Source organism: Schistocerca serialis, chromosome 8 (assembly GCF_023864345.2).
Source record: "Schistocerca serialis cubense isolate TAMUIC-IGC-003099 chromosome 8, iqSchSeri2.2, whole genome shotgun sequence".
NCBI classification, from domain to species: domain Eukaryota; kingdom Metazoa; phylum Arthropoda; class Insecta; order Orthoptera; family Acrididae; genus Schistocerca; species Schistocerca serialis.
Window position 1 is genome coordinate 560,043,723 of NC_064645.1, and position 12,379 is coordinate 560,056,101.

Below are 12,379 nucleotides of genomic sequence, written 5' to 3' on the forward strand. Positions count from 1 at the left end.
TTTCATATTTTTCCCAAAGCTCCCTCCATTATTAGCAGCAACAATGGGTATTACATTGCACTCAGTTTAAAATTGTGACACCAACCTAACGACATTGGTTGTAGTCGTTGTAACACGATAAACTAAAAAATCTTATTAGTCCCGTTTCAGTACTACCTAACACTGACATACAATGAAAACTTCCAGCATTTTCGACATTGCTTCATACGTAGGCCTACTTTCAAGTCTCTCCATCCTTCGCACTCAATTCGCTTAGTACCGTCACGGTGAATGCACATCCTTCTACACATTGGTCTCAAATGAAGGTTGCCACTCGATATTTGTCTGGAGAAAACAATGCCGTTTATGTTAACACGAAGCTGACATTCACCAAACGACATTAGAAGGTGGCTATCATTTTTGGCAACAGCAACTGATTACGTAACAGCTGTCTGACAGAACTTCCGCAGATGCACGGCTGAGGGCTGGGGGTCAAGAACCGTCCGTAAAACAGAACCTCAATTTTCTATAGTTGATGGTAAAACGAAAGTCCTTATTACGTTGCAAAAGATCTTTATCAAATTCCTCTTTTTTTATAAAAGACGTTTTTTATAATCTTTGACGGTACAGTGGGATACTGTTTCCACACTTTTTACATAAGTTAAGTGTTTGATCCAAGCTTTTATAAAAGGATTAGTCATTGAACTTTGTGGTATGGTGTAGTGAGCGGAAGTGGGAGGGAGGGATGTAAATCGATTTCATAAATTTGCTGACGAATAAACATATTGGTGGTTCACGTTAAATTTGATTACATTTCTGTTTCAGAGGCTTGCGGAGTTCGTAAATGGATATAAGCTATAGCCTGCCTGATCGTGTGGGAAGTGACCGCGGGCTGGGGTCCTGGCTGGAATGCCGGCCGACCTTGTGGCTGCCATGCCAGGTACACAGCCAGGCCACCACAGGCCATCCGTCGGATCCGACCGGCGGCAGCGTTGCCACGAGGCGGGGGCGGCCCATCACATAGCAGCGCATAACCCACTTACCGTGCTTCATACTTATAAACACACAAACACTGACTGGAGCCACACGGATTGCCACTTAATCACCAACCAAATTCGCAGTGCGAGCCGTACCGGCAACGGCTATTTCACCCGAAAACACACGCACACTGAACGCGACAGCCCCGACGGCGAGCCACGCGACGGACAACTGAGGAGCGGCTCAGCGCAGCTGCCGCAGTGTTGCCAACTCCGCGCGGCTCGGCGCGGCTCTCCCCACCTGACCGCGGTAGTGGTCGGCCGTGAGCGCGTCACCTCTCCACTCCTCTCCGCTCCTCGCCCATGCTAATCGTCTGCGGCCCGCTGTTGATGGTCCTGCGGACGCGCATTCTCTCTCTCCTACTCGAGACGCGCCGCTGGCCTACCGAGAAGCCAACTACTGCTGGCCTTGTACACGCGCTGTGCAGACTGTTTCCGAAAGTGACGGATGAAACAAACCTGTCGCAAAACACACGATAGTTAATCTCTCCAGGTCCCTAAATTTCCTTGCACACGTTCATTATTAATTGACAATTCTAGTTTCAAACCTTCAATATACTGAAGCGACCTCATGCTTTCAATAACAATGACAAAAATTGTCCTTTGGCAACGCAACTTCACAAGGTTAAGATGCCGGACACCCAAAAGTAGGCGTGTGCTGCAGCTATATTGGACTGATGACCATAGATGTTAAGTCCCATAGTGCTCAGAGCCATTTTTTGCAGCTATATTAGTTACAGCTTGCGAGCAACAGAAATCAATGAAAAAAGACGGAATGGGCACGAGAATGGTTGAAAAAAAAAGGAGCTTCTGGTCTTACGTTAATTTACTGTATTGGTGTATTGTATTGTATGTGGGGACCTAGAAACGACGGAGAGGCTCCGTTCCCGCTGCAGCCGCAGTGGTCCACAACCCCACGACGACTACCCCAGTCCACTTCACCCCTCCGCTAATTTTTCTGACTAAAATCAGAACCACGACACCGAAAGACTTCATAAATTATTTTCCGATGAGCGCTACATTGTACGTCAAGTTATTAGCGTTGATACAACATAAAATACAGAAGCAAAATACCTTAATGGGAGAGGCAGTCGCAGTCGACAAGAGGAATAACTTAGAGAGATTTGGGCGACAGGCAGGTCATTCTAATGCTCGAAGTTTAGTTCTGTAATATCAGCCAGCGCAATTAGTAAAATTCTCCGTGGAAACCTGTAAAGCAGTTATATCTGCCTGGAAAAGACCTGTCCAGGCAATTAACGTAAAACTTTTTTTTTTTTTTTTGCTCTTTGTGATAGTTTCATGAGACTGACGTACATTTAACAGACCTCTTACCTATCATTGCAGATATATGACGTATATTTCGAAATGCGGGCGTCTTTCCAAACTGTTGTATAATACACCAATCAATACTATATTTTCGTATTAATGAACTAAGTAGTGTCATATTGACGCCTCCGTTGACCACATTAAAGTGTTATATACAAAGATTACCCTTGCATAGAAATTTTAAAATTCTTTTGTGTCAAAAGACTTCTTTAAAACTGAATCTAAGGTATGATATACACGAAGGAGTATTGAAAAATAAACAGTACATACTAACGCTGCGTGACTGGTTCCTTAAGCTCTGTCAACATCTGACTGGAGAACACTGTCAAACCGTCAACACTAGACCTCACACGTTCAATATGTATTGGCATTACTGAGAATACTTTGAAGCCAATCAATATTGCTCGACAACATTTTTAGTATTAACATAGGTCAATACACGCCCTCAGACAGCCAATATATTGGCAATTTGACAATATTACTGAATGTCTGAGAGCCCCTTAAGACTGACGGTCATTTCTTTTTACAATTCACTTACTTCATACACATCGCTAGGTACCTGTTATACTGGTTTTTGCTCTACTGAGTTGCCTCTGCCTTCTAACCACAATCTCACAGATTTTCTCGGCGTGATTCATTAACCGTGTGCTTCTCAATGTCCGGCCGCGTTGCACTGAGGCCTTCGTCAAAGACCTGCGACTACCAAGTGACGTCACGGCCTGAGCGCTTATGCACAGACACGACGGGGTATGCTGTGCGATTTCTTGTGTGAAATTTTGGTGCAAACGTCTAAACAAACTCACATTGTACATTTCACACAGATTATGTAACAGCTATAGAGGAACTGAGAAAGGGGAATTAAAATTATAACCACTTTTAGCAGTGAAATGAAATGAAATGATCGCATGGCATTTATCGGCCGGGATATCCCCTTCGGGATTCGGCAGCCGAATTGCAAGTGTTTTAGTTGACACTTGCGTGTCAATGATGATGAAGCACACACAACGTATCAATGCAACTTAGCTCACAGGTGATTACTTAAAATTTGTTTCCGTTTCGAGCTTTTGTGTAATATGCAGTCCTGTAACTTGACCTAACGTGAAAATTACGATTTTCGTATCAAATGGCACAGAAAAGCAAACATTCAAAATGAAAATTGAAAAAAAACACATACACACACCACTACACGTAAATCAGTATTTCTATGGAAAATTTGACCCTTTCAGACTGTCAACTGTGTACATTAGCTTTTACTACGTCCAAGCTGCAACAGAAGCATTTTTCCCCCAACGGAAACCTGAAGTATACGTTTGCAAACGTTCACCTTTTCATCATGCGCAATTGCTGCCAACTATTGGACACCACTGTGAAAATGTAAGTATGTCAATGTAGCAGTACGCAGCAGCTCGTAGCCAGGAGAATGCACGGATGTGGATGCCTAGTAATTACTGAATGATCATTTTATTTATTACAACAGAGAATATTTCATAATTGGTTATTTTAGTCCATAAAAAGAAACCAAGTGTACAAAGTACATTTTGAAAACAGGTATATACTTTTGTATAAATCTTGCATCTAAAATGATTAAAAATCACCTAAGAGCATTACCACATCAAGAAAAATGTCCGATCATCCAGAAAAAAATCAGGTCTGAAAGGGTTAAGTAACTTACCGCACATCTATTAGTGCTATTTCAATGACCTTCACAGTAAGATCTTTGAGCTTATTTGCATGACGTGCCTTTGGAGAAAAAGGGTCAATCACACCATTATCGGAAAATAAATAAGTCTCAGCATATATACTTGAAGTTTGGTAGCAACTTCATTATTTTCCGAGATTGCTTCTAAATGTCCACCTCGGTAAGTAGCCTTTGGCAAAATATGTATCCACCTAAAATGACATTCACAGTTTTCTTATGTGGATGTAACCAATTACATTGCTTTCTTAAAAGAGCAACCCGGCTTTTAATCCAACTTCGTTCTACATGTTACCTGAAGCTTTTCTAAAAGAAAAAAAAAACAAAAAAAAAAACACTGAAGAAGCTCACAGGATAGTCTGTGGGGAGTATTGTGTTCGATTAAGTAACCTATTTTAAATTTGCTCCTTCACAAACTTTAGCTTTCTAGTAAAACTTATCTAACAAATATCGCTAATTAAGTCACTAATGCATTGGTTCATCGGGGAAAAAATCAATGGGGTGTCTTTGACACAAAGTCTGTAAACTAACACAAAATTCGTGGATATTTTATGGGAAAAGTCACTCAAACGTAGTTCAGCGCTTCTCAGCGAAATTCTTAGTGCAAAGTACACAATTCTTCCCAAGTCTGAAATTTGCACGATGAATGCTCGCAACTATTTATCCCGATTGTTTCTGTCTTTTGGAAACGAAAATTTTGTAGTACTCCTCTCCTTGTTCGTCCTGTAATTTATAGTACGACCTAGCACACAGTAACTAAAAAAAAAATACGCTATTTGCTATTTACCTAGTATTCTCGTCAGTTTGTGAATTGTTTCCCAATACGAAGGCATGAAAAACTTAAAACGAACACAACTCGAGTAAAGCTCAGATGCAGGCGATGGTCCTCATGCCTGAGGGATTACCCCGCTGCTCGGCACTCATTTCGTGACGTCACGCAGACTACCGGTCAGTTGTCGCTGACTCTTTATCTGATAGGCTACGGTTGTATCCATGATATGCATAAAATAGAAATAATTGGGCAGAGCGTCCGCAAGTACGCCAATTAAATAACTCCGGGTGCGGTGTGAGGCGGCGGTGGGGTGGGTGGACTGCTGTAGCCTGTTGTGGGGTTGTGTAATGTGTACCACTGAGGGCTACGGCGGGGACGAAGTCTCTCCGTCGTTTCTAGGTCTCCGGTTCAATATACACACAATACACATACGGCAATTAACCTTCCAACTTTCTAGCACAATTAATAAGTTCTGTATTTCCTTACGATTGACTGAATCAGGATGAATTTACAGAAAGACTGTTATCGTCGGATCATTGACTGGAAAAAAGCGCAGGTCATTCCCGTTTTAAAAACTGATAGTAGGGCAGATGCACACAATTATAGGCCTATGTCGTTGATGTCAATCTGTCGTAGATTTATGGAACATGTTTTATGCTGAAGAACTGTGACGTTTGTTGAGAATGAAACTCTCCCCTAAAGAAATCAACACGGATTCCGGAGAAAGGGACTTTGCCAATGTCAGCTTGCTTTGTTCCTCCTGTAGACAACGGCGCTCAGGTTGGTGTCGTGTTCCTTGCGTTCAGGAAGGCATTTGTCATCGTCCTGCACTGACTTTCAGTCAAAAAATACGAGGCTACCGAATATGGGCCCAGATTTGCGACTGGATTCAAGTTTTCCTTGCAGAAAGGACTCAACACGTCGCTCGTAATTTAACAAACCCTACATATCTAAAGGTAATTTCGGGAGTAGGCTTGTACCAAGGAAGCGAGATAGGACTACATTCTACATGTGATAGGACTTCATGGTTTACAGTGTATATAACAATGATCTAGAGGATAACCGCAGAATCTCCTTTATGCTGTTCCCGGACGATGAAGTTGCCTGTAAGAAGATGGCACGTCAGAAGACAGTAATGATTTGCAGAATGACCTCCAGAGAACTGATGAATGGCGGAGGGGCTGGCAGTTGAACCTGAACGTGAACAAATTTAACATATTGCGCATACGCAGGAAAGAAATCCACTATAGTATAGCTACACTATTAATGACATCCCGCTGGAAACAGTATCTACTGTAAAATATCTACGAATAACTATACAGAGGAATCTTATGTGGGGTGACCACATAAAACAAATAGTGGGAAAAGCAGATCCCAGACTGACATTCGTAGGAAGAATATTGAGGAAATGTAACTCATCCACGAAAAAAGTGGCTTATAAGGCGCTTGCTCGACAGATTACTGAGTATTGCTCACCTGTCTGGGATCCCTACCAGGTATAACTGATAGAAGAGGTAGAGAAGATCGTACAAAGAGCGGTGTGTTCCGTCACGGAGTCGTTCCATTGGCGCCAGAGCGTTACCGAGATGCTCAGCAAACTCCAATTGCAGGCACCACAAGAGAGGCATTGTGCATCACGGAGATGTTAACTGCTGAAACTTTGAAAGCAAACCTTCCAGGAACAGTCGAACTGTGTATTACTTGATACGGATCTTTACCCACAATTATTCTTACCACACGTTATTTGCGGACTGAATAATGGTTGGGGCAGAAAAAGACACTGCTAGAAGTATCCTCCGCCATACACTGTGTGGTGGCTTGCATGGTATAGACTAGCGATATGCGCCGGCTTCACATGGCTAGCACTAAAAAGGAACCCCTTCAATGTGTGGTCGCAGAAGACTACCGATGTTTACGACATTCGACGCCCCACATTGTTGACCATGCAACCACAATATTGGCTGCCAATGGCAAAAGGGTGCAGAACTGGAGGTATTCAACGGTAAGCACCGCATAAGGTTACGGAGCGTAGTTGAACTGTTTAGTAGACGAGAAACTCACAACAATGCTACAGTGCTAGTGATGTCGATACAAAGCAGAGCAATTGCGCGATAAACAAGGCAAACATTGCATTATATCTACAACAACGTTTGCCGAAGTTGACATTTCGTCAGAAAAAAAAACCCAATGGAATTTCATAGAGTGATAAAAAGTGCCAGATGAAATAGTAGCTTTCTGCAAGATGAGTCAGTGGAAAAGGAAGTGTCGTATACGCTCGATGACGATATGTGCTTAATAAGTGAATGTGACACTGGAACAGCTGTCGGGCTATGTAGTTCTTCATCCTTGTCGGACAGGCAGCCACAAATCCCGTCTCGAGCGAACCCCAGTAAAGAATAATCGCTGTGCGAATTACGTACGCGGAAGATCACCGCAGCGTAGTAAAGAAACAATTATGAACAGATTTCGAATAAGTCCACAGCAATATGACCGTGTAGCGCATAAGAAAACTACGGATACTCAAGGGAGGAAAAGGCGCACTTGTTACAAAAAGTGGCGTCTGTGTGTTTCAAGGATGCTCGATACAATTTACTGGATGTGTGTGGTAATGACATAGTTCTTTATGCACATCAAGTTCTACGCGACATAGATTACAGTGATTTCAAGGGTAGCCATGTATGCTCGCATATTGGTGATGCACAGCAAACTGCGAAATCAGCCCGAAAATTTGTAGATGAGGTAAACAAACTCACCCCATTGTTCATTAAGGTTTTTTCTTATTTTCATTTTTTATTTCCACCTCCTATTAATCGGGATGAGAAAAGGAAATGCATATGAAATAAACCCCGGAAATTATATGTACCGAGAGAGTTGTATCACAATTAACTAACATCAATGTCTTAACGCATTTGCATACAACTATGCTGACATTTAATCTGGATAGTACATGGGCTGGAAAGTAATTTATTGTGCTGTGGGAAGTTGGAGGTGCTCTAACCCCTAAGATTCTTTATCGTGGCCGGCCGCGGTGGTCTCGCGGTTCTAGGCGCGCAGTCCGAAACCGCGCGACTGCTACGGTCGCAGGTTCGAATACTGCCTCGGGCATGGATGTGTGTGATGTCCTTAGGTTAGTTAGGTTTAAGTAGTTCTAAGTTCTAGGGGACTGATGACCACAGCTGTTAAGTCCCGTAGTGCTCAGAGCCATTCTTTATCGTGAACGTGATCTAACAAGGGCAGTAAGAAATGGTCGTATGAGAACTACAACGATGTTTCCAGAATGAAATTTTCACTCTGCAGCGGAGTGTGCGCTGATTTTGAAACTTCCTGGTAGATTAAAACTGTGTGCCGGACCGAGACTCGAATTCGGGACCTTTCCGTTTCGCGGGCAAGTGCTCAACCAACTGAGCTACCGAGCACCTCTCACGATCCGTGCTCACAATTTTACCTCCGCCAGTACCTCGCCTCCTACCTTCCAAAGCACTGCTTTCGGCCTAAAGCTGGTCAAAATAACTTGCTTTCCCTTGATTCCGGGCCTGGGAGTGTGACATTGCAGTTCATACCACTTGGATACACTGGACCAATGCAGCTTCTGGATTTTTGTTTTCGATGCCTATAAAACATATTATCGCACTATCTGCAGCGGCGCTTTAAAGGGTAACCAGTTTCACGATAAGCTGTACAAGTTATTTCGCATCCGATAGCATGCAGTCACATTTCATCAGTTTTCATCATACCGTTACACCAGTATGACTCTACATGCATTCTTTAAGAGCTGATACCAAGCTGCACGACCTGCGCGGTTTGTGACTTCCAAGGAATTTGCCTGCGATCTAGATGGTGCGAACCTTTGTGATCACTGTGACACGCGATTTTTATTCCGTGTTCATTGTGCAAATTAATGGTTTGATTTGAACATTTCTTGAATGTCAGCAATGAACATTTTGTGAAATATAGTACATACATCCCACAAAAGGTTGATCTCTGCACCTCAAGCACATTCATTTTCTGTTGCCTTCCTTATGCGCATGGTGAGGCATTAGCAGCTAAAATTTTTCTGTGATGATTGTTAACGCAACACTTTCAAATGAGGCTTACTAGAGACGGAATTTGCGTCCTCGCACTCAAGGGGTTCCTTGTAAATAACGACGTCCCAGTAACATGTCTGACGTAGCTGTAACAAATAATAACCACAAAACTTTCTCGTGAATCAGTCTGTTCAGTAACGAAAGTCGTGTCAGAATCCATATACTAGTTCCTATGATTAGCCTTCACGTGCAGACAGGAAAAAGCGGCGAGGGACTTTGATAGACATAGTTCCGCCAGTTTGCACGAAATAGTGATAAATTATACACACATACTTTCCTCGTGAATCAGATTGCCTATTACTGGAAACCGTATATGGTAGTTCCTGAGATTCGGCTGAAGAAAAAAAATGCGGCGAGGGGCTTTGGTAATACGTGCAGATTAGAATATAGGAATGAGACCTGCAGAATCACAATAAAGTACAGTAGGTACTGTAATGCAATGAAGTTAGTAGCACAATAATAGATCAAAGAGTATCGATAGGTAGAGTTGGATATAAATAATTTCGTATATACATTTATTCATAAAAATCAGTTGTTCCATATTTAAATATCCATATTAAACATACCTGAATTAATGATGAAGCATTTTATTCAAATTTCTGTAAATTCATTTTTATTAATTGTTCAGTTACATACCAGCGATTGTTATTGACAAGGTTGTAAACTCTTTGATTATGTATTATGTTGCACACAGTCATCTTTTGTTAATAGTTCAATGTGTGCAAATATTAGTGAGTATAGAGTTTTTTTTCAAATTCAACATGATTTCACTGAATGATCATTGGAAGCCCCCTGACTAAGACAATATTTACACCAGTGTATATTTCTTCGTATCGGAAACAGGATCCGAGACCAGCGTCATATCCCACAGAAGACAACGTGGCACCAGCGAAAGAGCAAGGTAAGCAATAGTCTATAACTATAGATGTGGGTCAGTGATTCAGTGCAACTTTCTTAAAATAAATGATCAGTGTTTTGTTAGAAGACAGATCATTGAACATTAAGCACTGAGGACCTCATTGTACTAGTACTATGAGCTGCTAGCTTCGCTTCTTGGCTTGTTACGTGGCCGCAGAAACGCATCACAGACCTCTTCCTAATATATAATAGAGCACCTTGCCTTCTTGCAACGAGAAGTAATGGAAGTCATGTGTTGGTGAGTTGGTAAAACTTGGATTTAGTTACAGGACCGGGTTGTACAAAAGACAACGGTTCAGACATGTTGCACCACCTCTGGGAGTTACTAGCGGAATAATCTCTCACGGCAGTATATCGATGCAGGTCGATTCTAACTTCATTACAAATTGTTTTTTTGTCAGTCAGTTTTTCAATGAGGATTCCCAGAAAAAACGGGACGCAATGACACGACTCCATAAGGCGAATGATGTCGTCAGCATTCGCTCCTATACATGTGATAACAGATCAGTACTCTATACAGTTAGTCACATTTTAGGCTTCGGCGACAGGTGTACAGTATGTTAACGGCTGTAGTGGCTTCCAGTCTTCCCTCAGTCTTCGTCGATGGCGGAAACAAAATCGACACGTGCGCCTAAAAGCTAGACAAACGTTACAGTCAGTAATTCGCTCCACGGATATCTTTCCTAATTAATGGCAAAAACTGTTCTTGAAGTCCGACAAGAATCCTTAATAGAGATGTCTGAGACCGCTGTAACTCGACAAGTAGCGTTCATAGTAGAGGAGAGGAACTTTCAATCATCATCATCGTCATCATCAGTACCACGTCTCGTGGTTGAGACGTCCAGTACCGCTTTGTTCCAACGTTCTACAAGCACTGAGAAACTGGACGCGTTAAAGTTTTTCGTTGGTTACGACACTGTATCGTCCAAAAACCGTGTAGATTTTGAGTACGAGAGTGCAAGCTTCAGTTTACTTTTTTTACAGTATGTAGGGTGTGGCTGAACGACATGTATGCCTCCACACAAATACTGTGATTGAAAATCTCTGTATCTGTGATGATAATTTATGATAATCGAAACAGGCAACGATAATACCCTGCTGGTATAGCGCAACGCACAGTGCGCTAGCTTGCGGAACGGGGAGATGAACAAGAACAGGATCGGATCCGCGCGGAGGGTTAACGACCGCAGGTTGCTACACTGACCAGCTCGAGTGCGGTTTTTAGGCGGTTTCCCACGCTCGTTTAGGCAAATGCTGGACTGGTGTCTAAAGTCCGCCGCAGAGAATACGACGCACACTCAGTCAGAATACGATAACACACAAAACAAAGTTTAGGCGATACATAGACGGATGGCAAATACGAGCCCCCCTCCTTCTTATGTAACCTTGACGACTGTGGCCTCAAGTTTGGCGTCCCGCCAAGCACTTAAGGGGCTCCGGAACGCCCTATACTTGCAATGTTAAAATAACGCTTATAAATTACATCTTTCCTCACAAAGCATTTGAGGTAGGAAGTTGAACTTTTTACAGATTATTTATTGGAATATGGGCTACAACTTAACACAGGGATTTTACAAAATTTTAGTTCAGTTATTAAAGATGATTTTTTTTCAATTGTAATGAAAATTCACAACATTTTTTTGCAATTTTTTATTTATATATTCAAAAATATACAGTTTTTTGGAAAAAGGCTGTGTTAAATTATGCAGAAGGTACTATGTAACATTTACTGAAAGTTTGAAACAAATATGTTTGGAAGATCCTTAGAAAACATGTAATTAGTATGAGAAAATAAAAGTTTTGGGAATCGAGCGACAAAGATTGGATTAACTTTTTAGTGCATTCCAGGTCCACAGGATGGATTATCTTCATCCTCTGCAAACTCCTCCTCCAGCTTCCTCTTGTTCCTCCTCCTATTTACTCTTGCTTGTATTTCTAGACTCTTTACAGCCCTGTCTGCAGCCCGAAGGCGTTCCTTGTCTAAAGCAAGCATCGCTCGTTGTTGTGTTCGTAGATTTTGCTACCATTTTCTTCAGTTGCAGTTACTGCAACACTGTTCCAAAAGGTGGTCATGTATGAACACTTATCACATTTCAGTTGTATTTCACTAGCAAGTCCTTCGTGCTTTATTATGGAGAGTTCCAGACCAACTTCACTACAATGAATACATCTTACACAGTTTGAAAAAATTCCTTTGAGAATCGACATATCAAATATTTCATTCACATCCGATTGGCCCATAAAACATTCATAGTTTTCACTCATTGAACCAAGCTTCTTCTGTGAAGTATTTTCTTTCCCACTTCGACTGCTATGGGCAGGTGTACTTGAGAGGTTAGGTTCACTCACTTGGTTATCGTCTTTATTGTTTACAGTAATAACACATACCTTTGGCTTTCCAACATTTCTCCTTTTCTTAAAAGCCTTCAGAGGATTTCTAATAACTTTACTTTTACTCATTATTATACTTCAACAAAACAGAGACTCAAGAAACAGAATTAATTACGAATATTTTCGAGATAACGACAGAGTAAATAAACATGAAACAATCGACAATCACACCAGC

The 12,379-nt window shown here is 41.8% G+C and overlaps 1 protein-coding gene across 2 annotated transcripts in view; it reads right to left on the reverse strand.

The window, feature by feature from the left end:
• LOC126416082 (protein numb) overlaps positions 1 to 1,192 on the reverse strand; it is a 234,531-nt gene extending 233,339 nt beyond the window's left edge. For both annotated transcript variants that reach the window (XM_050083570.1, XM_050083569.1), the window contains exon 1: positions 1,023 to 1,192. The gene's annotated coding sequence lies outside the window, so the exon portion shown is untranslated. The remainder of the gene's footprint in view (positions 1 to 1,022) is intronic.
• Between the last annotated feature and the right edge of the window lie 11,187 nt (positions 1,193 to 12,379).